The 26,625-nt window shown below is 39.7% G+C and overlaps 1 protein-coding gene across 6 annotated transcripts in view; it reads left to right on the top strand.

Annotated features, from left to right (window-relative positions):
• The window catches only part of ALPK1 (alpha kinase 1), a 140,780-nt gene that overhangs the window by 24,504 nt on the left and 89,651 nt on the right, over window positions 1–26,625 (top strand). For 3 of the 6 annotated variants that reach the window (XM_033215019.1, XM_033215020.1, XM_033215021.1), the window contains one exon: window positions 14,817–14,978. The exons of the other annotated variants lie outside the window; for them this stretch is intronic. The gene's annotated coding sequence lies outside the window, so the exon portion shown is untranslated. The remainder of the gene's footprint in view (window positions 1–14,816; window positions 14,979–26,625) is intronic. 6 annotated transcript variants of the gene reach the window in all.

Consider the following 26,625-nt stretch of genomic DNA (forward strand, 5'->3'; position numbering starts at 1 on the left):
CAGTGGTTTTTGTTTTGTTGACGAGAGGACTAAGTAAAGTCAATACATTAATAAGTTCTGTTTATGACCACAGGCCCAGAGATTCTTTGCTGACACACCAGGTTCCTTCTGTCTGTGGACAAGAGCCCACTCGCAGTCATGCCCACTGTTGCAGGACTAGACTGCATTAGCTGCTGGTAGAAAGGTTTTGGCTCTGTTCACACTGGCTGCTAGTCATTGATACAAGAGCAAGAAGTGTCAAACGGGGAAGGTAAATAGCTTTCCTGGAAGTCTCTTGGGGAGTGCAGAAATGCATACGTAACACTACTTAATTATCTGACTATATCCTACATGTCCAAAGTATCCACATCTTTTGATCTAGATAAATAATTGTACTCTCCCTTGCTCGCTTGTTGCCACTGTTGAGTATTTGTTCTTCACACTCCCCAAGGCAATGCTTTAGGGACCAATTACCATCCTTTATTGACATCATTTCACTGGCTGAGGGAGACTTCTGGAGTGCCACACCGGGCATTCAGGACTCCTAAGAAAGCTCTTTAATACTTTTGTGTAATCTCTGTGTCTTAAGTGAGAAGTATGAATTTTTTTCCTTAAAATTCTACTTTGGAGTACTAGTTTTACCATCCCGGGTCACAACTGCATATATGTGGATTTGTGGGAAAATTAGTGTGACTTCCAAAACTGTGCCTGCTCATGCGGTGGCCTGGGATGTTTTGTTGGTTCTTTCAGCTGTGAAAGAGCCCAGCATCTCACCCAGCATGATAGATTGATGACTTTGTGCTGCATTAGAAAGCAGGGTCACTACTCCCAGAGAGCCTCGCAGCTTGTGCGTCAGGTGAAGGGACATCGCTAGGCTTCCACGGTGCCTCTGCTCTGTCGTTTATCACAAGGCTGTAATCATTTTCTACACACAGATGTGTGCTTCTAGAGTCCAGAGACTGTGCCATTTTCATCCTTTTACCCTTCACATCGTGGAGCGCTGGCACATAGTAGGTACTTACGAAAATGTTGAATGAATGAAAGAATAAATATACATGCTTGGGAAGAACAAGAAGGCAGGAAGGAGGAAAAATCAGTTTAGGGAGAAAAAGAGGAAAATAATCCAAGCACTTATGGAGAATTGTACCCATATTAGACAAACAGTATTCCTAAACAATAGAAAAAGAGAAAAGCTGAGTAGACTGTGCCCAGTCCAATCCATTTATTTTTACCAATCAAACTCTGAAGAGACTGACTTATAACTGAAATGCTAGTTCACTATTGCCAGTAAAGAACACATCTTTCCAGAAACTACAATGTTTATCTTCACTGAGAACATTACCCCTGCCCAGACCCACGTATTTCACTTTTTTATTTCAAAACAAAGAAAGCCCTTGGCTCTCAGGATGAGGCCATTTTGGTTTTGGGGTAGCTTCTAAAAGCCATAAGGTTGCAGTTAACCTAAAATATGAAAGTGTAAAAGTTATTGGAGAATTCAGAAATTATCAGATGTTATCTAAGAGTGGATTTGGATTTAAAGGCAGCCATTAGTAGAAGGCGGACTTCAGGGGATGGGAGTGAGGAACAATCAGAAATAGTCTCTGGAAGACAGTCCCAATAAGAGCAGCAGTATATCACCCCATGGCATTGCTCATGAGGCTGACAATGGGGCCTCTGACATGAAATCACAGCAATGGTCAAGGACATGAAGACACGCACAAGGATGGCGGGTATACGCCTGTCATGTCTGTACATGGCAAGCACTTAATAAATACTGGTTAATGAACAGGCTACTGTGCGAGCGACCTGCTAAGGGGAAGCCACAAACTACTTCACTAAAGGCTCAGTTTATTTATTTACTTACGTATTTACTTAAGTACATATGAAAAGGAATTGAAGTGACATGCACTACTAAAATGTACAAAAATCCAATGTAAGGAAAAGTTAAATTGAAAAACGCTAAACAGGAACCATTTAGAATAAATGAAGAAAGCAACTTGGGTCCTGGAAACCTGTGTTGAATGAATCATACAATAGAGCTTACAGAAAGTTCTCAGCCTCCAGACAACCAAGTCAAAAGAGGAACAAGCTGGTTTCGTCAGTCAGTAAAGGGGTGTGTGTAAGTTCATCCGTAAGTGCAGACTTATTTTTGAAACTTAATTCTGGGAAGAATTTACTGCATGAACACTTAAGAGAAAGGAGACATTTGGCAACAGTTTTATAAAAGTACCTACATGTCATTCACAGACTAAGCTATAAAGGTAGTCACCACCATTGTAGCCTGTATATATTAATAGACAACAGGGAGGGGGGAAAAAGAAATGGGTTAAGGTATGAACATATGCACTACCACACAAACAGGGAAATACGAATACTGGCAACGGTCCTTGTTTTTGCAACTGGTTAAAAGGCTAGAGTTATAATTTACTAAATCTAGCACTCCCAGTGATGTGAGAGGTTCCACTTTCACTTCTTCCCTTTGATTCCTGGACCCATGTGACCTGTCCTTGTGTGAAACAACACCATATATTGGTTATTGATTCAGAGAATATACCATTTTCTCTACACCAGTATTCGTGCCTCATGTCTTCCAGCTGGCTCTAAAACGGAATATGTAATAGATTATTGCTTTGCTCTATAAGACCAGCTGCTCCAGGGTTATGGTATGACCAATGAATCCTGTGGGAAATGCCCTGTCCTACAGCATCCTTGGCCAGAGGCAGTGTTGTATGAACTAATGTGGGTGAATTAAGCTTTCAGTAAGTCCACAGACAGTATTGTTAAGAGAAGCATAGCAAGGGAGCCAAACCTACATCCAGAACAAATGTCCATTCCAGGGAGAAAAATTGCTACAAATCCATGATGAAAGAGGTTAACTATGAACAGCCAACAGGAGGTTAGCTGTTCCACCCTCATCCCTCGGGATTAGAGCTAAATGGAGGGCTCACTATGCTGGCGTTTCAAGCATTTGATAGTGGTGGTAGTCAGATCTGCTGTGGTGAGGGGATCTTCATGTGGTTGAGTCCATGCATAATAACCTCCATCTTTGTCACCATGGCTACTTTTTTCTTGAACTCATTGAGGAACGATAGAGTAGGGAGACAGGAAAACTGACATGTGCAGTACTGGTCTTTTGCCAGCTGATTATTGAGAGGGTGTCTTCTGTAGTGGGAGCCCTTTGGTGGACATTTACATGGGGCACAAGTATCCTGATATCATAAACGCATTCTGTGAGGTCCATCCATATCCATACATGTATCCCTACCCTAAACCTCCTTGTCATTATCCTTCAATCTTGTTCCTTTCAATTTCCTCATCATCTAACCCAACCTTTCAGCTCTGTCTTTGAATTGCACTGTGATTGTCTTTCCTTGTAGGCAAAGTATACAATTCGAGTTAACACTTAAAGTCTATTTATTGGGAAGATTTATCTTCTCACTTGTTTCTCATGGCTGACAGTGAGGAGAGCTCCAATGTTATATCAGTTTATGTATGACAGTGTATTATGCATAAACATCAGTAAATCAGCCTTGGACATTTTCTGTCCTGTCCATAGAGAAATCCCCATGACACTGTATATGTGGGTCTAAGGAGATGTGGCATCACAGCAAGACTAGTAGGAGAGTTTGAGCTACTTGCTTGTGAAACTTTCTTATGCCTTCAGCAGTTGCTTAAGTCTGATCTTGTATATGCCTCTTCAACTTGATTATGGAGAGCTGCTATGCACATCTAAATTTTCAAATAGGTCAATCAAGTCGCATCTGATTCAGATGGGCAGCTCAGGTCTCATACATAATCAGTTGATTTCCTATGTCTAGACACTCAATCTCTAACAGTACCAAATAACAACCACTAGGTGAGGTTTCTCAAGGAAAATAGATATTTGCCAAAGAGATATGACTTTACCCTCAAGTCTGGGGTCTGTACTATGATAATCTTATTCAGGAGTTCCATAGGATCAATATGGCATCCTGATTTGCCACAGTCACTCACTCTACAGTCCCAAGGGCTAAGTGACAAGAGAGGTTATTCTTTAAACTGAACTGGCAGAAGAATGTTCTTTTGTTTGGGACCTTCCTTAAATATAAAGCCCATGGTTTATCAATAAGGAGGAAGGAAGAATACCAGTTAATTTGCCTGTGTAATACTGAAAGTCTACCAAATATTTGTGCCTCTTTCTTCCTAGAACTGTGTCCCGTCCAGCGGGATCGTTAACACAGACCTTGGAGGAGGGGGTGGGAATTTAGAGAGACAAGAGACACAAGAAATGGAGACAAGACAGTATCCTGATCAAGTCTCGTTTATGGAGGGCGTTGGTACAGCTTATATAGGATGGTAAGAAAGAGGAAGTGCGGCAGAGCAGGCGGGGAGGAGAATAATGAGAGATGTCACCAGGCGCATGCTCGGTAGACTTAGTCTTTCCCGGGCGCGGGAAGTTATCTACGCGCGTGCGGGAATCGCGCGCACGGGAAAAGTTGATGATGAAGAACCAGGAAGTGCACCATCTTGTCTCCGCAATGCAGAGCTTAAGCAACAGAGCCCGCGGCAATTTCCGGGCCTCACGGCTCCGGACAGAACTGGATGCAAGAAGGTACAGCAAACTGACTTTCACAATTTGAAGGGGATATCTCACTATACTCCAGATCTCTAGACCCCCAGAAACATCAGTGAGTTAGTAGATCTCTGAACTTTTATGGAATTTTTCTCTTATCCTTAGTCACATGTAAGCCTTACCAAGGCATCTTGTATATTCGCTAATTTATGCTCAGCAGATTCATTGACTGGTTGCCATCAATTACATGGCCATGTCGATGTCCTATGAAATGGTGAAATGATCAAGGCCCCTGAATATTAGGTTATGACACAGTACAGTCAGGGAGCCAATGTAGGAATTCTGCCACTTGCTGAGTAAGGTCTTCTCTAATTCTACATATAGGAACTTGGAAGATAAATACAGGATGAACGCTTGGACCTAGAATGAACACACTGAGATAGATTTCATCCAATATTCCATTTATCACCCAACCCTCTTAAGCTTTCCTTCTGATGGTTCCATTGTGTGGTATTATGTGTCCCTAGGCTATAGCTCAGAGACAATTCCAATAATCCTGAAAACGTCTAACTATTTTAGTTTCTCCATTGTACATTTACCCTAGTGAATTTCTACAGATCACTCTGGTGAATACTAAAAGGAAGCCTTGAGATGCAGTTTCAAAGAACTTGGCTTCAAGGGTTCCTAGCCTCCATTTGATGCAAGGGGCTTTGGGTCTATGAACCAACTCAGTTCTGGGAAGTAAGAGACTGTGAGACTGTGGTCCCTCAAGCCACACTTCTATTTGCCAGGCTTAGGATTTTCAATTATAATACATAGATGGAGTAAAACCTTAGTGTACTGCCCATATATTAAAGCTGAAGCTAAAGGTCCTTGCAGATCAAACCATTCTGATTACTGATCTGGCCCCGCATAATTATGCCCACCTTGCCTCTTGGTTTATGCCTCTCCAATATCCTTTCAATTCTAAAAAGAGCATATCATGGAGCACATTTCTACTTTCATCCCCAGATTACAAAGTATAGTTGCCATCTTGCTCTTTAGTGATGTGTGCTTTCGTACTAATATGTTTTGTAATGCCTTGGTACTAGGACTATCCCTGGAACGTAATTAGGAGTGATACGCTATGGGGTTGAGTGAGCAGATCACCCTCACAAATCCATTCTAATATTTCTATCTCTAAGTATCTGTATATCTTCATCCACATTATACTAATTTCTAACAGCTTGATTTCCTTTAGTGTAGGCCAACACTGAGTCCAGGTACCAGCCAACCAACTGAACAAATGGTCATAACCAATCCCACCTACCAGAACTAGCACAATTACCAGAGTCTCTGGTAGATGAACCCACATTAATGTTTGACCCAAAGGAGCTATATTCCTTTCTTCTTCCTTCATTTAGCACTTAATAATCCATTTGCACACATATTCCATTAGTTTCTGTTGACATAAGTTAGAAAAAAGAATTCTACAATTCTATTGGTGTGTAAGCCCATTCTCAGGTAGGTATAACTTGGTCAGACTCTCCTTCTGATATTTAGACACTTCTGCCACACAGCCTAAGAGAAGCATGAAGCTTCTTAATGCTTTTTCTTTTCCTTTTGTTTTTGTTTGTTTTTGGATTTTTTTATGTGTGTGTGTGTGTGTGTGTGTGTGTGTTTGGTAAACAGCATAATTAGGCTTTATTTATTTTTTAACTTAACATACAGCAACACTGATATTTTGTTTGTTCTTTATTTTATAATTTTAACAAATGTATGGAACTGTGTAACAAACACACTGATCAGGATACAGAACAAATTTCCCTCTCAGCACTGCCTTAGATGCATATCACAAATTTCCTGAAGAAAAAGTTTTCCAGGCAGGGCTCAGTGGCTCACGCCTTTAATCCCAGCACTTTGGGAAGCCAAGGCGGGCGGATCACTTGAGGTCAAGAGTTCGAGACCAACCTGGCCAACATGGTGAAACCCCCATTTCTACTAAAAATACAAAAATTAGCCAGGTGTGGTGGCATGCGCCTGTAGTCCTAGCTACTTGGGAGGCTGAGCCATAAGAATGGCTTGAACCTGGGAGATGGAGATTGCAGTGAGCCAAGATTTCACCACTGCACTCCAGCCTGGGTGACAGAGCGAGACTCTGTCTCAAAAACAAAAAAAATAGAAAAGCGGTTTTCCCCATCCATACTGCCAATAAATGAAGCTTTGTTCAGGGCCATGTTAACACGGCAAGTATCTAAATAATATTGATTAGGATAGTGTATACTATGAGGATATCAAATTTTAAGGTGGTTTTAAAGTTTTAAGGTGGTTTTAAAGCTTAGTTCTTATATAGGAATCTTGGCATATTAGTAGGGCATATATATCCCAGGGGATCTAAGGGAAAGTTGCAATAAGGAGGAATTTTACCTATTATTTTAAACTAGGTAACTCAAAAGCTCTTCCAATGTTGGACCCAAATCCTTGTGCTATAGGATTCTTTTGGATCTAATTATTCTGCTGGAAGCTGGATGAGAAAAAAATCCTGGGCTACTTTGTTTTGTATGATCATTGTTGCTCATTTACAGTTACTGCTAGAGTCAGAAAGAAAGATTGGATAACAAGGGTCTTGGATTAGCTTTTGCCAACCTACCACATTCCAGGGGTTCACAGTACCTACGTTAAGATCCTTTTTGAGTCAGGGAAATGCAATCATTTGATTTTGGGGACTTATTGTGATTCTAATCATTGAGCTGTAGTCTTTTCTAAAGAACAAGATAAGCCAGATGATCAAGGTTCTTTTCATTTTGCAAAAGGTAGATATGAATGTCTTTGTGGGAGGGTGGTTGGATTCCTGTCCTCTGGTAGTATTGGATGTTCTTAGCAGTAAGCAGAAGCTGGAGCCATCTTGGGATAGAAATGAACAAACTCACTGGAATCCTGTTTGAGGAAATGTGGCAGGACAGGGACTAATATCTGTGTGAGGTGAGTTTCTGAGTACCAGCTTTGAGAGACCTGCATAATGGATATAATATTTAAGCCACAAAATCTGGAGGCCAAAATATAACTCTTTATATTTTTCAATGACAGTATAATCTCTATCTCAAAATGCCATTTCATCTGAATGAGGGAAAGCTTGACCTAGTTAAATCTAAGCAATTCCAGTAATAAAGCGTCTTCCTCATTAATTCTTGGCTTTCTTGGACTTCTCCTGAGGAGGACAGGTGCAGGGCTTCCACAGAGGGATCACGGTTCAACAGCTCTGATTCATCCCTTGCGTTCTTGGGATCTTTATCCAATCTGAATGGATGTGGGAAGTGCTTATTTTCTTATAGTATGTAAGTCCTCTGTCATGAATCTTTCATGGGGTTTTGCATTCTGAAAAAATAAATGAACGTAAAACCAACCAAGCAACCAATCCATGCCCTTGGCTGAAATCTACCTCTCCAAACGATTAAATCTACTTTTGTTTACTGCTATTTCCCTAGTGCCTAGAATAGTGTCTGGCACATAGTAGGCACTCAATAAATATTTGTTGACTATCTGAATGAATGAGTGAACAGAGGAATGAATCAAAGTGTAGGTTTTCACTTGCTCTTTTTAGACCTAGTGATCCCAGCAGAAAAGTAATCAAATGAGCAGCCACACACTGTGGAGATAGATAAGGAAGTACCTTGGGCAATGGAAAGTAGACTCATTAAAAGAGTGGGTAAAATGAGATTCAGACAGGTGTCACTTAGTGTTGAATCCCCAGGGAAGACAGACACACATAAACTACATTTGGAAATATTAATTTTCATGTTGAAAAAAAGCTTTAACTCTAAGCAAGTTGCTCGATCTCTTTGGGTCATTTGCCTCTTTCATAAGTTGAGATGACCAAAAATTAATGAATGAAATTTAACTGAATATAATTTTCAACATCTTTATGGAAGTATAATTCACAAATCATAAAATTTAACCATTTTAAGTGTATAATTAAAGTTTTCCTCCCTCTTAAATAGCTTGAATCCATTTCCTATTAAATATGTAGTTGGCAGTGAATATTTTAGAGCAACAACAGCATCTTCTATAGTTATCTTTTTTGTTCATGGTCTTGGTCAGGTATTAATAACAGTGTTATGCTGGCCTTATAAAATGAACTAGGAATGTCTTTTATATTTTTCTGTTAGCTATATAAATATCCCAGAAATTACATATTTCCAATGAATTTGGTGGAAATAGACTACAACCACATCTGAATCTGGTGCCCTTCTTGGAAATAATAGACAAATTTTTCCACTTATTCTTAACTAGAAATTGCTTTTTTCTTCAACCAGTTTTAACCATCTATTAAAAATTATTCTAGAAAATGTAGTTCATATAAGTTTTCATGTTTTAAAATTGGATTTGTACATCATAGTTTATTATACTTCTGAAGTCTTAATCACAACAGTGTTTTTATTCCTTTTCCCATTCTGAAAAGAATCCTTTTCTTCATTAGATTTTCCTGAAAGCCACTGTACTGACTTTTTAAACAACTAGCTTTTTCTATTTATCTACTTTTTATAAATTATTATTTTTTTAAAAAATTTTGTTTATGCATTCCCCTAACTTTCTAAGTTTTAGTTTGTCTCTCTTTTTACTTATTTGAAATAAAAATCACATTTTATACTTCTTTGCTTTTATTATTAAAGATTATAAAGCTATAAATTTTCATCTAAACATAGTTTTGGTTGCATTAAGTCTGGAAATGTATTGGAAAATGACAATAAGATGCTTTCTGAGTGCTATTGAAACTTCCAAGTGTTGGGCTGGGTGCAGTGGCTCAAACTTGTAAGCTCAGCACTTTGGGAGGCTGATGCAAGAGAACTGCTTGAGGTCAGGAGTTTGAGACAGCCTGGGCAATAGTAGTGAGACTCCATCTCTACAAAAAATTTAAAAAAATAAAAATGAGCCAGGGATGGTGGCATTTGCCTGTAGTCCTAGCTACTTGGGAGGCTGAAGTGGGAGGATCATTTGAGCCAGGAGTTAGAGGCCACAGTGAGCTACAATCATGCCACTCCATTCCAGCCTAAGCAACAGAGTAAGACTATGTTTTTAGAAAGAAAAAAAGGAAAGGAAAGGAAAGGAAAAGAAAGAAATTTCCAAGTGGCTCAATTAAAAAATTTAATTTTGAATTAATAATTTAGAGTTTTTATGAGTTGTGGTCAAATAATATTTTCCTTTTGAGGATTTGTGAAGTATCTCTTAAGTCTCCTATACTGTGAATTTTCAGAAATGTTCAGTAATAAGTTTAAATATATATTTATTTTGGATAAAAGCTGAATGGTTGCTAATAACTTTTTAAATAATTTTGATTAATAAACGATTTTATGTCATTTTTCTTTTGAGAGGGAGTCTCACTCTGTCACCCAGGCTGGAGTGCAGTGGCGTGATCTCGGCCCACTGAAACCTCTGCCTCCCAGGTTCAAGCGATTCTCCTGCCTCAGCTTCCCGAGTAGCTGGGATTACAGATGCACGCCACCATGCCCAGCTAATTTTTGTATTTTTAGTAGAGATGGGGTTTCGCCATGTTGGCCAGGCCAGTCTTGAACTCCTGACCTCAGGTGATCCATCCACTTTGGCCTCCCCAAGTGCTAGGATTTAGGTGTGAGCCACTGTGTCCGGCCGTCATTTTAATTTTTAAGTATGTTCATACTCAAATGTTTTTCCCCTAGGAAAACTGTTTTTGAGTAAAATATTTTGAATAATTTTAAATCTACCCAACTCTATACCTTTTTTCTACCTTGTTTAAATTAGAAAGTGATGCTAAACAGACAACCAGAAAAAATATATATAAGGAATAAGAGGAAAAGCCTACAGAAAAGATGCTTAATAAATTTCAAAGTGGTGCAGTCATAGAAAAATGTATACCTATTGGGAAAGGTATTTGCTAGTGTCTGGATGGCTGCAAATAAAATCATAAGGTCTTTCAGAGTATATTTTACCATGGAAGTGAGTGGAATGTAAGAACAAGCAGAGAGTTACATTAACTATAAATAAATTTCAGCCTGAATATAGATATTGCCAGAATTAAAGGAAGATGGCATGACAACTCGTAGCAAAGTTTTCATTTAATTTCTGAAAATGCCAAAGTGGTTCACAGGAACAGAGATACAATTATAACTGGTCATCTACCTCATGGTCACCTCAGGAGAGCAGGCAAAAACTACCTGCTATGTAGTGGGCAAACCTACTGAACCCCAAACTCAGAGTTCCTTCCACTGTGCTGTAAAGCTTCTTTAGCATATGCTTGTGAAGAAAATGGCTACTTTAAATAAGAAGCACTACTGAGAAATGTTCTTTACTCTGCATGTATCTTCAAAAATATTTGAAATTACCCACAATGAGAGACACAGGTGTGTCCAGAGCTCTTCAGTCAAGGGTAAAGAAGATGGACCAAATAATGAAGGGTATGGGTTCGATAGTTTGTACAAGGTTATCCAAATGAGGGACAACCCTGGATCTGAACACAAATCCTGGCTCTGAGTTTCCTGGGAGTAAAAGCAAAAAAGGATAATATGATGAGGTTCAGATGTCCATAATCAAATAAGAAGAAATATATTTCTTTGGCATGAAAATCAAAGTGTCTCTTGCTTTGAAATTATAGGACAATTTACTAATTGGGGCTTTAAGTAAAATAACATTAGATAGTGTAACAGACATCTTCAATAGCAATTTTTACACAATAATTATTTTCAAAACTACAAATAATTTATAAACCAATTATTTGTTTATAAATTTGTTAACTACAAGAGAAGAAAAACAAAATCAGTCTTCTTTATAACATAGCACTTTTCTTTTAAAAAATAATTTAAGCATTATTAAGGGAATGTCATCACTAGAATATGGACTTCACAAATTTCCCTTTGTTTTAACTAAAAAAATACTTTTTCTGCAATGTTGTATAATTTTTAGTTTGCCATACTTTGTTGAAATTGGATCACCGCATCATCTATTGGTGGCTCAGTTGGATATAGCCAGCTGAGTTGTCTTTGTCTATGGAAAAGTGAGCTACCTAGAAATTATGCATCTAAATGTTTAATGTTGCCCTGCAAAGCTGTGACATCGCTGAGTCTCTTTCTCTTGATTATCCAGGATCAGATTCCCTAGACAGAAGGTATGGTTAGCACTTGATCCTAATCAAAGAACCAAAAATACTTGGATATAGTTCATTTTAATCTTAGTTGAAAAGATTGTGGATAGATACTTAGGAAAAAGTGAAATCAGCATAATATCGTCTCTTCAAGTGCAGTCCAGCTTTCAGAATGGTAACTTGGATTTCGGCCTTCTTGTAATTCTCCTTGATGAAAACAGAAGGATTTCACAGCACAGAAAGCAGAGGTTTATGAGTCTGGGTATGGACAGACACACAAGAGAACTCTGTTCATCGTCTTCAAAGTGATGCAGCGATGGCAAGACTGCTGCTGTGGCCACATGTAATATAGCCTGTAGCTCTTTAAAGAGGATTAGCTTTAGCGCGCTGGGAGCATTCAACGCTGGATTTCATGTAGAGCAGAATATGCTAATGAAATGTAAATGTCTACGGCAAACATTGCGTAATATAGAAAACCTTCAAAACTGAGCTTTGTCTCTTGCACGGTGGGAAACCAAACTTTATCATATCAGAAAAAAGTAAAAAAGAAATAACTTTATACTTTTTTGTCCTATGTATCTGCTTCTAAAAAAAAGTGAAGTTAAATGCACACACATACATATTTATACTTAAATTTCAATGTTAGTAGGAAAACTAATTTCAGTCATTCAAAAATATCTTACTAGATCTATGCCCTGGGGTGGATGTAAAATAATTTATCTTTGAAGAAAAAAAATACACATAATATGGATTTTCTTAAACAAACACTATTATTAAGATTACAAAGGGCTTACAGAGTAGATTCCCCCCAACCCTTTTCACCTTAAAATTTCTTATTTGTGATTTCCACTTTGTGCCTGCCAATGTCCTTCTACTCAATGTTGGGAAATGCTACATCTTCATAATTTTCCACATAGTGCTTTTACTACTTCATAGGAAGTCGGTATGAGATTTGATCAGTTTCTTAAAACTGCACATGCACTTAGTTAAGATATCAAAGTTGTTTTCATTTTAGTATTAGAATTTCAGAACACATTTGGTATTAGGAAAGTGAATTCACTATAAAATGTGTGATTTGCAATCCATGTAACGATGTGTGGCATCTTTGAATTCACGCACGTGGTTCCCAAAGATTGAAAGCCTAAAGATTTTATCTCAATTGCTGGGAAATAAAGATCCCAGCAAACACATGGAACTGGGTGCTTAGTTACTAGCATTTCACTACTCTCAACCAAGTAGCTTAGGTTCTCTTGGTTTTTGTTGGTCGGTGGTGTGTGTGTCTGTGTGCGTGTGTGTTTTATATCTCAGTTTTGAAGGGTTTGTCTCTGTAGACATAGAGGGATGGTAATACATATTCATGAAAGCGTGTTCTTTCCAGTCCCTGTTAACGCTGACAAAGCCTTAGCTGTTTCACACAGCAAGCTGACTGGGATTGTGTGTGGGGGCTGCACGGCCAGATTAGTGCAAACAGCAAGCCCACTCTGCTGCTTGTTAGGCCTTGCCTTCCTGACAATTTCCCCAATTGTCGCTTGTGACAAGGCTGTCATTAGGTGATGGCTTCTTTTGGCCATTTTCAGATAAAGATAATTTCCTTAACTTCCATTTTATTTGACAACAAGCAGTTTGGGAGAGAAAGGAAGTGCTTCACTAGTATATAGATTAGGCTTTTGTCACTTCAAAGGCATCTTTGATCTAAAAATATGTGCTGTACCAAATTCATTATGTCTTTTTTTAAAGAGCTTTTAAATTTATTGATCTTCTCCTCAATTATTCTCCTTTTACGTCCAATAATGATGTGTGAGATGGTAGTGTTGGTCAAAGCCTAAGGAGGAGTGTGGGGTGAATGCAGCCAACTGGTCACTTCTGAGGTCATTACAAGAACGAAACAACAGGTGCTTTTGTTTAGTGTTGATTCTTTTCTGAATCCCTGTGGGGACAAAGGCTTCTCTTCTATTTATTGCTCAACATAATGATATTGGTGCCAAGAGAATAAGACAAAATTATGTTTGTTATTACAGCGTAATGAAGTCACAGCTTGTACAAAAATTATGCCTGTAGTTGCTTTCACCCTCACCTTTGAGGCCACAGGTTTCTCCAGCCAGCATGGGAGTTCTGTGGAGAAAGAGCAAGAGACTTCTTTATTGACCAACAATTTGACTTCCTCTAGAAGCAAGCTTACATTTTGCTGAAACTCAGCTTGCCAAAGTTCTTAGAATTGGATCATTTAAAAAATCATACAGAGAAGAAGAGAATAAGAATTCCTATGTGAAAATGTACTTTAAAAACAGCACTATGAGCATTTATGGCTTAGACAGTAGGCCACTTGTTTAGAAGGTCCATTTGTCCTTCTGTTGTTGTTACTGTTGTACACAATGGTTGTGTGGAATTACTATGTTTTAAACAACACCTAGGACAAAGGGGTGTACAGTTTATATCCAAACTATCATGATAAGCCATTGTCTCCTAAAACTTCACATATAATAACCAATTTAGGACAGAACAAGCTACTCATTTCCACTCCTGCAATTAGGAAAAGGAGGTGAAAAGAAACACCTTAATTTCATTGTTTTGGTCTAAATGTTATGTTACTTGCCTCTTGATAGTCTACTTTATAATTTAGAATGATCTAGATGCTTTTGATATTTACTAAGTTCATTTTAGCAAAGAATTTCAAAATCTTATACATTGAAGAAAATATGTAATTTTAAAGCATGACCTCAGGCTCCTAAGAGCAATGACAATTGCTTCTTTTGAAAAATCACTTTTCTGAATTTTCAGAAGCTAGTATAACACAATGCCTTTCATTTTGCCAAACTAGTTTAGAGGTCTGGGACTCTAACCGGGGGCCTTCAATCCACAGTAAACTGTAGATAAAAACAGCCCTCACAGCAATATCAGAGCATTTTCTGTATGTCATATTCTTTTATCCTTACTAAGAGGTAAATACAATTGTTAGCTCAATTTTACAGATGAGAAAGTGAGACACAAAGGTGTTAAGTAACTTGCCCATTCTCTCATATTGCAGTAAATGTTAGAGCTAGAATTCAGACTTGGGTACTTTAGATCCAAAGCCTCTGCTCTTATTACTGGGGCCCAGAATACATGGGACCTGGAATACCTACATACGCCTTTCCTGATTCCTCCTGTTACAGAACAAGTAAGTGTTAGTTCTCTTCTCCACTTCCATCCTTTCAGCTCCCCGGTCCTGGTCTCCTGCCCTACACACTCCAAGCAAGTGGGCCAAGAGATTGCAGCAAAGGAGAGGTGCCAGAGAGGAATCTTATCTTCTGCCCTGGTTTCTCCGGCTTTCCTCCTGCCTGCAAATTGAACACAGGGGGACTGACATCCTGAGACCTGGTAAATTCAGACAGTGGGGTTCATGGTTCATCGTATCCTTTGAAGGATTCCTCCACCCCTTCATTCAAGATATCTGATGTGATTTCTCTTGACTTTATTTTATTTTAACTAGAAAACCCTGATTTTGATTATTTTTTAATTTTTGGTGAAATCAATACATGCAATTTTGAAGAAAGAAAGAAGTAGACTTTGAAGGAGAATGTTTTGGAGACAGATCTCTGTGTCATCTTAGAGTTCACCTGCTTTGTGACTCATGAATGCACTACAGAAACTGGCAGACAGCAACACCCTCAGCCTGCCTTGGAAGAGACAAAAGTAAATACCCGTCTCAAAGAGATTGCACTGAAATATGATATCAGCTGCAAGAGAGGGCCATCTCCTCCGGTCAAATGAGAAAAATCATATTATCCTCACTGTGGTATACAAATAGCTTGTAAGCCACATTCTCCATTTGAATGATAACAATAAAGTGCTAACCTCGCTGCTGCAGGCCAGCCTGATCCCATCTCCAAACACAAACACTTCTGCCTGGGTTTTGGCTGGGGGCTGTGCTGTGGCCTCCCAACCCCCACCGCTTCCCCCCTTCTCCCCCCACCCCCGTTAATTGGCTGAGACCACCAGAATTTGGAGGACACAGATGTCACTGATAGTTTTCCTAGGGAGCACATTCATGCCCATCTGTTGCAGCCTAGAAGGCTGTTCATATATCCACAAGGCCTTCATTTAATTCTTGTCAGAAAGTAATGTAAATCCAGTTTACCTCAGAGGTCGCAGGCGAGATTTATGCCAATGAGCCCCCTGCAATTTACACACACTGTAGTTGTATAGGATGAAAAGAAAGCCTTTCATGTTGGTGCATATTAACAAGAAAGCCTGCCTTCCGAGAGAGGCTTTTTGATTGAGGTTTCTCCTGATTTTAATACAGCCGATGCCAGTTGGTATACCCAGCTTTAGAAAAGAGGGAAAAAAATCTAATCTTTAAACTGAAGTTTCTTCTTTTATAAGATGTAAAAGAAAAAGAGTGAAATCCTAGCAAGTGGCACTGCCATGTCTTTAATTATCTGTTACTAGACAAAACTCCCTCGCACTTGGAGAAGACAGAGTGTGACAGGAGAGCACGTTCCAGCCTGAATTGCTGCGAGTGGAAGTCTAGGGAGAGCTCAGTTGTAAGCAATTATCTTTCCAATGTGAAAATAGTGGGACTGACCAGTTGAATTAGACTTCTGACTTTTTGGCTGTCTCTTTCTAGGATAGTTAGAGAAAAGTATGGAGTTTGATTAACTTGATTTGGACCAGGCTAGGTAGAAATTGATTCATCAGTAAATTGGAAGATGACATATGTGATATATACATAGAAAATAATTCATAGAATTATCTTATTGGCAGTCTAAGAGCATTAAAAAGGACTTGGGTTACATCTTTCAATGTATTGATACATTTTGAAATATTCAAGACTGCGTCAGCAGGCTGGAAGGCAAAGGGTTTTAAAAGCACTCATGGGGTCAAAGTCTTCTGGAAATTCTGAATACACACCTTATTTAGTATGTGACGTTGGGAAAGTTACTTAACCTCCATGACCCTCAACTTTTTCATCTCTAAAGTGGGGATCATAAAGCCAATATCATAAGGTTTTGTGTCTGAGGTGCACAGCATAGCACCTAAAGTACAGAAAGTATTTAACCAATAGCAATTTTCCCTCTCCATCTTGTCTTTTGGTGGTACCTGTGACAGCAAATTACGGATTTAAAATGTTAGTTAATTTAGTTCAAAACCTCTAAGCATTCAACCCACCAGACTACTTTTTCATATTTAAAAAATGTTTAAAGATCAATGAAATCGGAGATTTTCTTTCCCACGGTTTGGAATTTTTGTTGTCAGTTGTCTAATTTTTTAATTATGTAGAAAGTAGAATAATAGAAGTGTGTTGGTTTCCGTAAAAGCAGGCATGGCCGCCATGCTCATTCACAGTTGTTGCCTCTGATTTCCCAAGACGGTGTTAATAGGGGGCGTGCTTCTCGTGTTTTTCTAGACAGTGCTCATTTACCCATACTAATGGCTTTGAAATACATGGTATGATTATTTTTGCACCACATTTAATTTTTTGTTTGTATTTTGATTAAGATAACATTAAAGTTCGGCTGTGATTTCTAATACATGCTAACAGGACAATGAGGCACAGTAACCTAGAAGTATTACATGATATGGATGTAGGTGGAATGGGGCCCTGTTTAAAAATACATGTGTTGTTGGCAACACATTAAGCAGGTACTCCAAATATGCATCATCTGGACTTAATTACAAAATTGGATAAAGCAGTAGCTTCATTTTGCAGAGTGGTGGTCATATTAGGGAGGCTAAAGCCCAATTTTGTTGGTCATCTTAACCAGGGAAGAGGAGATTTCAAATAATTTCAGAACGGGCTCTTGCTGCCTCTCAAAATTCATCAAGACCATTCCTTTTTGTTGGGGTCCTCAAAACAGAATTCTTAAATTTTTTTATTATTAAAAATTTCAAATATGTTGTTACAAAAGTAGAGGAGGCAATGTAAAAACTTCATGTACTCTTACGTAGCTTCAACATTTAGCAGTCCATAGCCAATCTTGACTAATTTACATTTTTAATTTTGCCCCACCTCCATGCCTCAAATTCTTTTGAAAAAATCTCAGACTTCATATAATTTCATTTCTAAATATTTCAGAATGTATCCCTAAACAATATGAATTCTTGGAGTTTCACTCGTTGCCCAGGCTGGAGTGCAATGGTGCAATCTCGGCTCACTGCAACCTTTGTCTCCCAGGTTCAAGCAATTTTCCCATCTCAGCCTCCTGAGTACCTGGGATTACAGGCATGCTCCGCCATGCCCGGCTAATTTTGTATTTTTAATGGAGATGGGGTTTCTCCATGTTGGTCAGGCTGGTCTCGAACTCCAGACCTCAGGTGATCCACCCATCTGGGCTTCCCAAAGTGCTGGGATTACAGGTGTGAGCCACCACGCCCAGCCGATATGAACTCTTTTTAAATATAACCACACTACTTTTATCTCACCTTTAAAATTAACACTAATTCCTTAATATCAGTTATTATATCATATATTATCAGTCAGAAATCATGGGACTTTGATTTTTAAAAAAGGAAGTTGATTATTTGAGTCTCATATTACAAATTAGTTGTTTTTGCTTCCAAAACACAACAGTTTCATGAGGACTCTTAACGACTTTCATCATGGATTTACATGGTTGACACGTTTTGCGATATGTGGTAGTAACTTTTAGAATGAGAATGTGTCACCTTGTTGAAAAATAAAAATCACACCATCATTACGCTCCTACTCCATCTTCATTGATTCATTTGGATAAGTGTTTTCCAAACTTATTGGTCAATGAAATTTTATGTGGATGGCCATCATATAAAACAGATGGAAATGAAATTGCTCTGGGGCCATGCTGCCAACCAGTCATTTGGCCTACTCTTTCCTCACGTGGGGCATTGCAGGTTTTGATATGTGAAATGCTTTCTTAAGTGTATGCTATTTTCCCATTATGATTTCAGGGTAGGACAAATTGCTGTGTGAAATAGTGTTAAGAATAGAAGATTGCACATATAGCCGACATCGAAAAACAAACAACAGTACAATATTTACTTTTCAAGCTTCCTACCAGCAAAAATAATCTTTCACTTAAAGTAATTAAAATGTTTATTGTAATGGGAAAAGTCCACTGTGCTTATAAATAATGATCCCACTTCTCAGTTGACTACACTGGGGCCTCCTGGGAGGAGATGTATTTGCTTCCTGTCAGGGCTAATCTATAAATGCAATCACCACTTAGACCTCATCAGTTCTTTTCTTCCCCTTCATTGGTCCCTCTGGACTTATATTGTAGCTCGAATAAGGTCAAATTAGGATACTTTTTCCCCAGAAAAGTACAGCAGTGGCTATTTCAGTGTTTTAAAATTTGAGAATCAAGCCTAAGAGTCATGTCTTTAAATAAACTACAATATAAATTTCTGTCATAGAATCAACATTCTGTTAAAATAATGATTTCTGCTTGTCAGTATGATGATCAGTTTCTTCTCTGCAAAAAGCAGGACACAGAGTGGTCTCAGGTAAAACCACAGTGGCCTTAAAAGCTTGTGTCTAACTTCTGGCACATAATCCTAGTGAGTTGCTATTTGAACTCTGACAAATCACTGAATTTTTGACTTAATCTTCAAACGGGAGCCATATTCCTTGCTACCTTCCTCACTGTAATCTTATACAAGTGATATCATCAACCTGGTTCCATTTTCTTTGTCAAGATCTAATAATAAATACCTTTTCTTCTAAATACTATAATAGTAGGAAGGATGGAATGAATTCTCCAACTTTCCTAAATTTAAGTAAACTCATCCTGTGGGTCAGAATGTTGCTTTGGAATTTTTTACAAGTTGAATTATAAAATTATGTTTACTTCTCGAATGAAGTTGTTTCTGTGGGTTGAAAATATCTCTTCTGTTTGTCTGGTAACCTTCCAAATACCAAATATGTATACAACAGATACTCAGTAAATGCTTAAATACCATTGAGAAGTTTACAGATACAGTGCATCTTATTCGATGCATTAAACTGCTAAAGTTAGCTATGAAAGCCAAGCATTAAGGAAAGAGCAGGAAACAAACAATTATTTTTTGCCAGTAATAGATTGCGTGGAAGCTAATGTGTTTCACTTGCCTATTTCGATTTACTCATTTTTTTAAAATTTCCTGTATCACACTGTTAGCTCTATACTGGCAAATATTCCTTCATTAGCTAAAAGCAAAGAATGGAATTAACACTAAGTCTCAGATCGCCATCCTCCTTATTAGAGAAAGGAGAAAATGGGAGTTCTTCCGCTTGAAGAGCTACCAAAGAAAGTAAGTAGAGTGGTTCAAAAACAATAATCATCCCCTAAGCCAGGTGATTGGCGCTCTGAGCACATTTGCTTTGCAACTGAGCCGCGTTTCACTCAGTCACATAACTCTTTTTTTTTTTTTTTTTTTTTTTTTGAGACGGAGTCTCGCTCTGCCGCCCAGGCTGGAGTGCAGTGGCCGGGTCTCAGCTCACTGCAAGCTCCGCCTCCTGGGTTTACGCCATTCTCCTGCCTCAGCCTCCCAAGCAGCTGGGACTACAGGCGCCCGCCATGTCGCCCGGCTAGTTTTTTTTGTATTTTTTAGTAGAGACGGGGTTTCACCATGTTAGCCAGGATGGTCTCGATCTCCTGACCTCGTGATCCGCCCGTCTCGGCCTCCCAAAGTGCTGGGATTACAGGCTTGAGCCACCGCGCCCGGCCAGTCAGTCACATAACTCTTATAGAAAGTATAGAATCCTGAAAATCTAAAACTGTGCTCGTTTTCCAAATCAACCTGGTGAAATCTCGTTCTTGATTCTCAAATTCAGAATTTCAATTTTAAGTTTAAGGGCCTTAAAACTGCAAGTTATAGAGTGAATAGAAGAAGGCCTGGTTTTCTAATCAAGTCTGTTGGTCTCTGAAGGCTAGCTGTGCCAAGGTCTCTGTGCTTTGCACACACCATGAGGTGCTTAGGCACCGTGTCAAGAGGTAAGTCAATAAAAAATGAAATGTGCTATCTTTTCTTTGCAGACACGTTTTGGGTTTGTTCTCCTTAAGATCAGGCAGGACTAGTAGACTTCTGCTGTCGACTGCTAGTCCTACAGAGTCCCTTGCTGCTGGGCTGTACTTAGTTGTCACTCTGTGAATAGCTTGGCGTGTGGGTGTTTGCTGCCTTTGCGCCCACAAAGTGTGCGGACATCCAGGCGGTTCTCCATTACTGTCTCCTGGCTACTTGAGGACATGCGAGTCCTATTTGTTCCCAAGCCAGTAGGAGGCTCCCTGCCAAGACCCATCGGCTGCTGGTGACATGCACATGCTGTGTGAATCACACAGCCACATGGTGGACTTTCATTATGTCAGCCCAGGAGTGTGGTCTGCCAATCCCCAGGCCAGAGGCCCACCCCCAGGCGCCTTTGACATTTTAAGTATAAAATAAATAAAGAGCTTTGTGTGTGTGTCTGAGCGAAGGAGAAGATGAGGGGCTGTGGGTGTTTCTGTCTGATCTGTAATCCGATGGAGGCTCTTCTTTCCTCTCAGCCACTTCAGGGCGCACTTCTCTGATGCCTCAGACAGAGGCAGGCTGAGTGCTGAGAGGCAAACAGCTGATTAAACCAAGTTGGCTGGATGTGGTTTTTGTTTTTGTTTTTGTCGTGTTTTAAGCAAATGAAATTTACATCTTTTTCCCTGAAAAAGTCTAATGAGTGGTCATAACATTTCAATTATTGAACAGAATTTCTATTCATTAATTGAATATGGATCCGGATAATTATCTAGGGGATAATCCCAATGGCAAAAACCGCAATTACTTTTGCATCAACCTAATATTACATGGCTTTATATTGGAAAAATATCAGGAACCTGAAGACTTTGCATAGTCAAGCAATTTTCTTTCTCAAAAACCTAAACGGTAATGAAGCCAACAAGGAAACCAAATCCAGAGTAAACTAGGAGAAATTGGATGACCTCTTAAAAAATAAAATTTTGAGGCCAGGCGCGGTGGCTCAAGCCTGTAATCCCAGCACTTTGGGAGGCCGAGACGGGCGGATCACAAGGTCAGGAGATCGAGACCATCCTGGCTAAAATGGTGAAACCCTGTCTCTACTAAAAAATACAAAAAGCTAGCCGGGCGAGGTGGTGGGCGCCTGTAGTCCCAGCTACTCGGGAGGCTGAGGCAGGAGAATGGCGTAAACCCGGGAGGCGGAGCTTGCAGTGAGCTGAGATCCAGCCACTGCACTCCAGCCTGGGCGACAGAGCGAGACTCCGTCTCAAAAATAAATAAATAAATAAATAAAAATAAAATAAAATAAAATTTTAGGCCGGGCGCGGTGGCTTAAGCCTGTAATCCCAGCACTTTGTGAGGCCGAGACGGGCGGATCACGAGGTCAGGAGATCGAGACCATCCTGGCCAACACAGTGAAACCCCGTCTCTACTAAAAAATACAAAAAAAACTAGCTGGGCGAGGTGGCAGGCGCCTGTAGTCCCAGCTACTCAGGAGGCTGAGGCGGGAGAATGGCGTGAACCCGGGAGGCAGAGCTTGCAGTGAGCTGAGATCTGGCCACTGCACTCCAGCCTGGGCCACAGAGCAAGACTCCGTCTCAAAAAAATAAATAAATAAATAAAATAAAATTTTATTGCTTGAAAACTTTATTGATAGCAATTACTGATACCTATGAAGCACTTACTACGTGCTAGGCAATTTTTTTGTGTTTTACATATGTTAATTCAGTTGATGCTTATAAAACTGTGAGATTGATCCTATTATTACCACCCGCCCCCCCACTTTATTTTTTTTGAGACAGAATCTTGTTCTGTCACCCAGGCTAGAGTGCAGTGGCGTGATCTCGGCTCACTGCAACTTCCGTCTCCCAGGTTCAAGCAATTCTCCTGCCTCGGCCTCCCGAGTAGCTGGGACTACAGGCGTGTACCACCACGCCTGGCTAATAGTTTGTATTTTTAGTAGAGACAGGATTTCACCGTGTTAACCAGGATGGTCTCGAACTCCTGACCTCCTGATCCACCTGCCTCAGCCTCCCAAAGCGCTGGGATTACAGGCATGAGCCACTGTGTCCGGCCTGTTATTACTCCTTTTTATAGATGAGAAAACTGAGACATGATTTGCCTAAAGCTACTCAGCTAGTAAGTAGCAGAAATTTAAACCTAGGATGCCTCACTGCAAAGTGTGTGTGCTTAACTTGGCTGTTTATTGATAATCAAAACAGTGAAACCACAATTCTTCATTTCAACATCTTCATTTTTCTGCTCTTGTTATTTCAGGGCCCCTGCATCTCATGTCTCCAAGACAGACTGCTCCTTTGTGGGCTATCTCTAACTTCAAAAGCTACATAGTTCTATGCAAAATAAATTAACTTTCCTGGCTGTGAAAATTATAAATACAGATTTTAAAACACTCTGTTGCCAAATGATCCTTAATCCATACATTTCCTGGCCTCATCAAAATAATGCAATGTTTCACAGCCCCAACAATTCTATATTATAATATGCTTCATGCTGTTTTCATGTACATACCACACCAACATCTGGACCCTCCCTCCTCCCACTCCATCCCTAGAGAGATGCAGCAGTTTGGGTATTCTGACTTTGTTGGTATAAACAGCACATTTCCGTTGCCTCACCCACTGTAGCACAGACTAAATGGTCAAGGCTACTCCATTTCTTCTTCTGAAGATAAACTATTTCTCTTCCACCAAAATTACTCTTGCTGAGTTTCTCTCCAGACCTCTGGTACCATTTAGTGGAAAGCAAAGTGACCATGCATTTTCTTTTTTTTTTTTTTTTTTTTTTTTTTTTTTTGAGGCGGAGTCTCGCTCTGTCGCCCAGGCTGGAGTGCAGTGGCGCAATCTCGGCTCACTGCAAGCTCCGCCTCCCGGGTTCACGCCATTCTCCTGCCTCAGCCTCCCAAGTAGCTGGGACTACAGGCGCCCGCCACCTCGCCCGGCTAGTTTTTTGTATTTTTAGTAGAGACGGGGTTTCACCATGTTAGCCAGGATGGTCTCGATCTCCTGACCTCGTGATCCGCCCGTCTCGGCCTCCCAAAGTGCTGGGATTACAGGCTTGAGCCACCGCGCCCGGCCGACCATGCATTTTCAAAATGAGTCAGGACTCTGCACTCTTATCCTGATCTTCTCTGTGTCATAGCTTTTGGAAATCACTCAGCTTACTCCTCTTCACCTCCATGACTCAAATTCTTTATCTAGAATATAGGTGGACACTATCTGCCTCTCAGAGAATACACCTTAAGTTGAAGGCTCTTTAAAGTTTAGGAAATCTTTTTTCCTACTTTATGACTGCCTCCTAGTATCATGATAGTTCTGGATTTGGGGACATACGAAGTGAGTTTATGTGAGTGTTCTCTCATTTGGGGTGCAGAAATGCCGAGAAAACTTTCCTGGAAGTATCATTTTGAAGTTATCAGTGCAGAAGCCTAGAGCCAGGACCAGATGGCAGGCTTGACTCACCTTGACCTGAGATGTTGCTCTTCCAGCTATGTGGGACAGGCTAATAATTCGTCAGATGTCACCATGGCTGATGGAGTGGGTAACTGTAGCTGGAGAATATGAGCAGCAGCCTCTGCAGTGATGGCCTTTTCTTTTTCCTATTTTTTCTCCTTCAGGCCGGGAGGTAACCCATTCATGACCCGGAACACTCTCATTGCACTTTCTTGAGAAGTCAAGTTTGGTAAACACGTTCAGCTGCAGTGAACTGGAGAGAGGAGGGTGGGACAGAAAGGCAAGAGAGACAGAGGGAAGGGACAGCTTTGGCATCCAATTTCCCATTTTAATAAATTGTCCTCAGACTGTAAGTGTTGATATGAAAGTGACATAGCAAAGACCTTCATTTTCACTTACAGAATTTCCTAAAATATATTTTGCTTTAAAAAAAAATCAGACAATTCTTTTTTTTTTTTTTCATTTTTTTTTTACAGAGTCTTGTTCTGTCACCAGGCTGGAGTGCAGTGGCACGATCTTGGCTCACTGCAGCCTCTGCCTCCCGGGTTCAAGCAATTCTCCTGCTTCAGCCTCCCAAGTAACTGAGATTACAGGCACGCACCACCATGCCTGGCTAATTTTTGTATTTTTAGTAGATATGGGGATTTGCCATGTTGGCCAGGCTGATCTCAAACTTCTGACCTCAGGTGATCTGCCTGCCTCAACCTCCTAAACTGTTGGGATTACAGATGTGAGCCACTGTGCCTAGTCTTTTATTTCATTTTCTATGTAAATAGAATGAAAAGATAAGTTGAATTTCTTGGCAATCTAGTGTTTCTCAAACTAATAGTTCAAACTACTTTTATATCATCAATTATCTCAATAGACTATGCTTACCAGGGATCCCCAACATAAGATGAGGATCTCCTCCTCACAGTCTTTGTTCATGTCATTCTCCAACTGGTATTCTTTTACTCACTTCTGCACCCAGCAATTCCAAATCCCATTCCCTCTAGAATTTCCTGTGCAAGTGCCTCTCCCTGCTCTGAAAGGATATATCTTTTACCACCTCTCAATGCAGCCCTTGGTTCCAACCCTAAAAGCAGTAAATGATATTCATTACCTATCCAATACTTCCAGGCTTGGGTTTTCATTTTATTCTTTTTAATATTTTCTTCAAATGTGGAATAGATATCAATAATTTGTAAAATAGATGTGATATACATGGAACATGATGAATCCCCATAGACCAAGCCATCGATTTAAATAGAAAAACATACCACTTGCTTTGAAGTCTCCTCCATGTACTTCCTTTACATCTTCTTCCTACTCCCCTCAAAAAATCCAGAATTCTGAGTTTTACTTAATCTTTACTTTTCTTTGTTATTTTACTATATACAGTCATCCATTGGTATCCATGGGAGATTGCTTCCAGGATCCCTAGGATACCAGAATTCTTGGATGCTTAAGTCTCTGATATTATAGAAAATGGCATAATATTTGTATATAACTTACACATATTCTTACTCATATACTTTAAATAATCTCTAGGTTACTTGTAATACCTAATATATGTAAGTGCTATGTAAATAGTTGTTATATTGTATTTTTTTATTTGTATCATTTTTATGGTGATTTTTAAAAATATTTTGCTTTTTTTTTGTTTGTTTTTTTTGAGATGGAGTCTCGCTCTGTTGCCCAGGCTGGAGTGCAGTGGCACAATCTCGGCTCACTGCAAGCTCTGCCTCCCAGGTTCATGCCATTCTCCTGCCTCAGCCTCCCAAGTAGCTGGGACTACAGGCGCCCGCCACCACGCCTGGCTAATTTTTTGTATTTTTAGTAGAGACTGGGTTTCACTGTGTTAGCCAGGATGGTCTCGATCTCCTGACCTCGTGATCCACCCACCTCGGCCTCCCAAAGTGCTGGGATTACAGGCGTGAGCCACCGCACCTGGCCTTTTTTAAATATTTTGATCCACAGGTGGTTGAATTCATAAATGTGGAACCCACAGATACAAAAGGCCAACTGTATATTTGTATCCTGTAACAATATATTGTTTGTTTATGTTTGTAAATTTTATGCATGCATTCCTCTGTGACTACTTTTTATATTTCTAAGATTTACCCATGTTGTTATGTGTACCTATAAGTTATTCATTTGTTTATTTTTTCCCAACGTATGAATGTACTTCAGTTTCCTTCCTTTCTCTCTCTTTCTCTCTTTCTTTCTCTCTCTCCTTTCTTTCTCTCTCTCTCTTCCTTTATTTCTTTCTCTTTCTTTTTCTTCTTCCTTTCCTTTCCTTTTTTTTCTTTTTTCTTTCTTTCTTTTTTTTTTTGAGATACGGTCTCATTCCGTCACCCAGGCTGAACTGGACTGCACTGGTGCAATCTCAGCTCATTGCAACCTCTGCCTACCAGGCTCAAGACATCCTCCTACCTCAGCCTTCTGAGTAGCTGGGACCACAGGTGCATGCCACCACACCTGGTTAATTTTTGTATTTTTTGTAAAGATGGAATTTTTCCATGTTATTCAGGCTGGTCTTGAACTCCTGGGCTCAAGCAATCCACCTGCCTCAGCCTCCCAAAGTGCTAGGATTACAGGTGTGAGCATCACAC

This window comes from Trachypithecus francoisi, unplaced genomic scaffold (assembly GCF_009764315.1).
Source record: "Trachypithecus francoisi isolate TF-2019V2 unplaced genomic scaffold, Tfra_2.0 Lachesis_group1, whole genome shotgun sequence".
NCBI classification, from domain to species: domain Eukaryota; kingdom Metazoa; phylum Chordata; class Mammalia; order Primates; family Cercopithecidae; genus Trachypithecus; species Trachypithecus francoisi.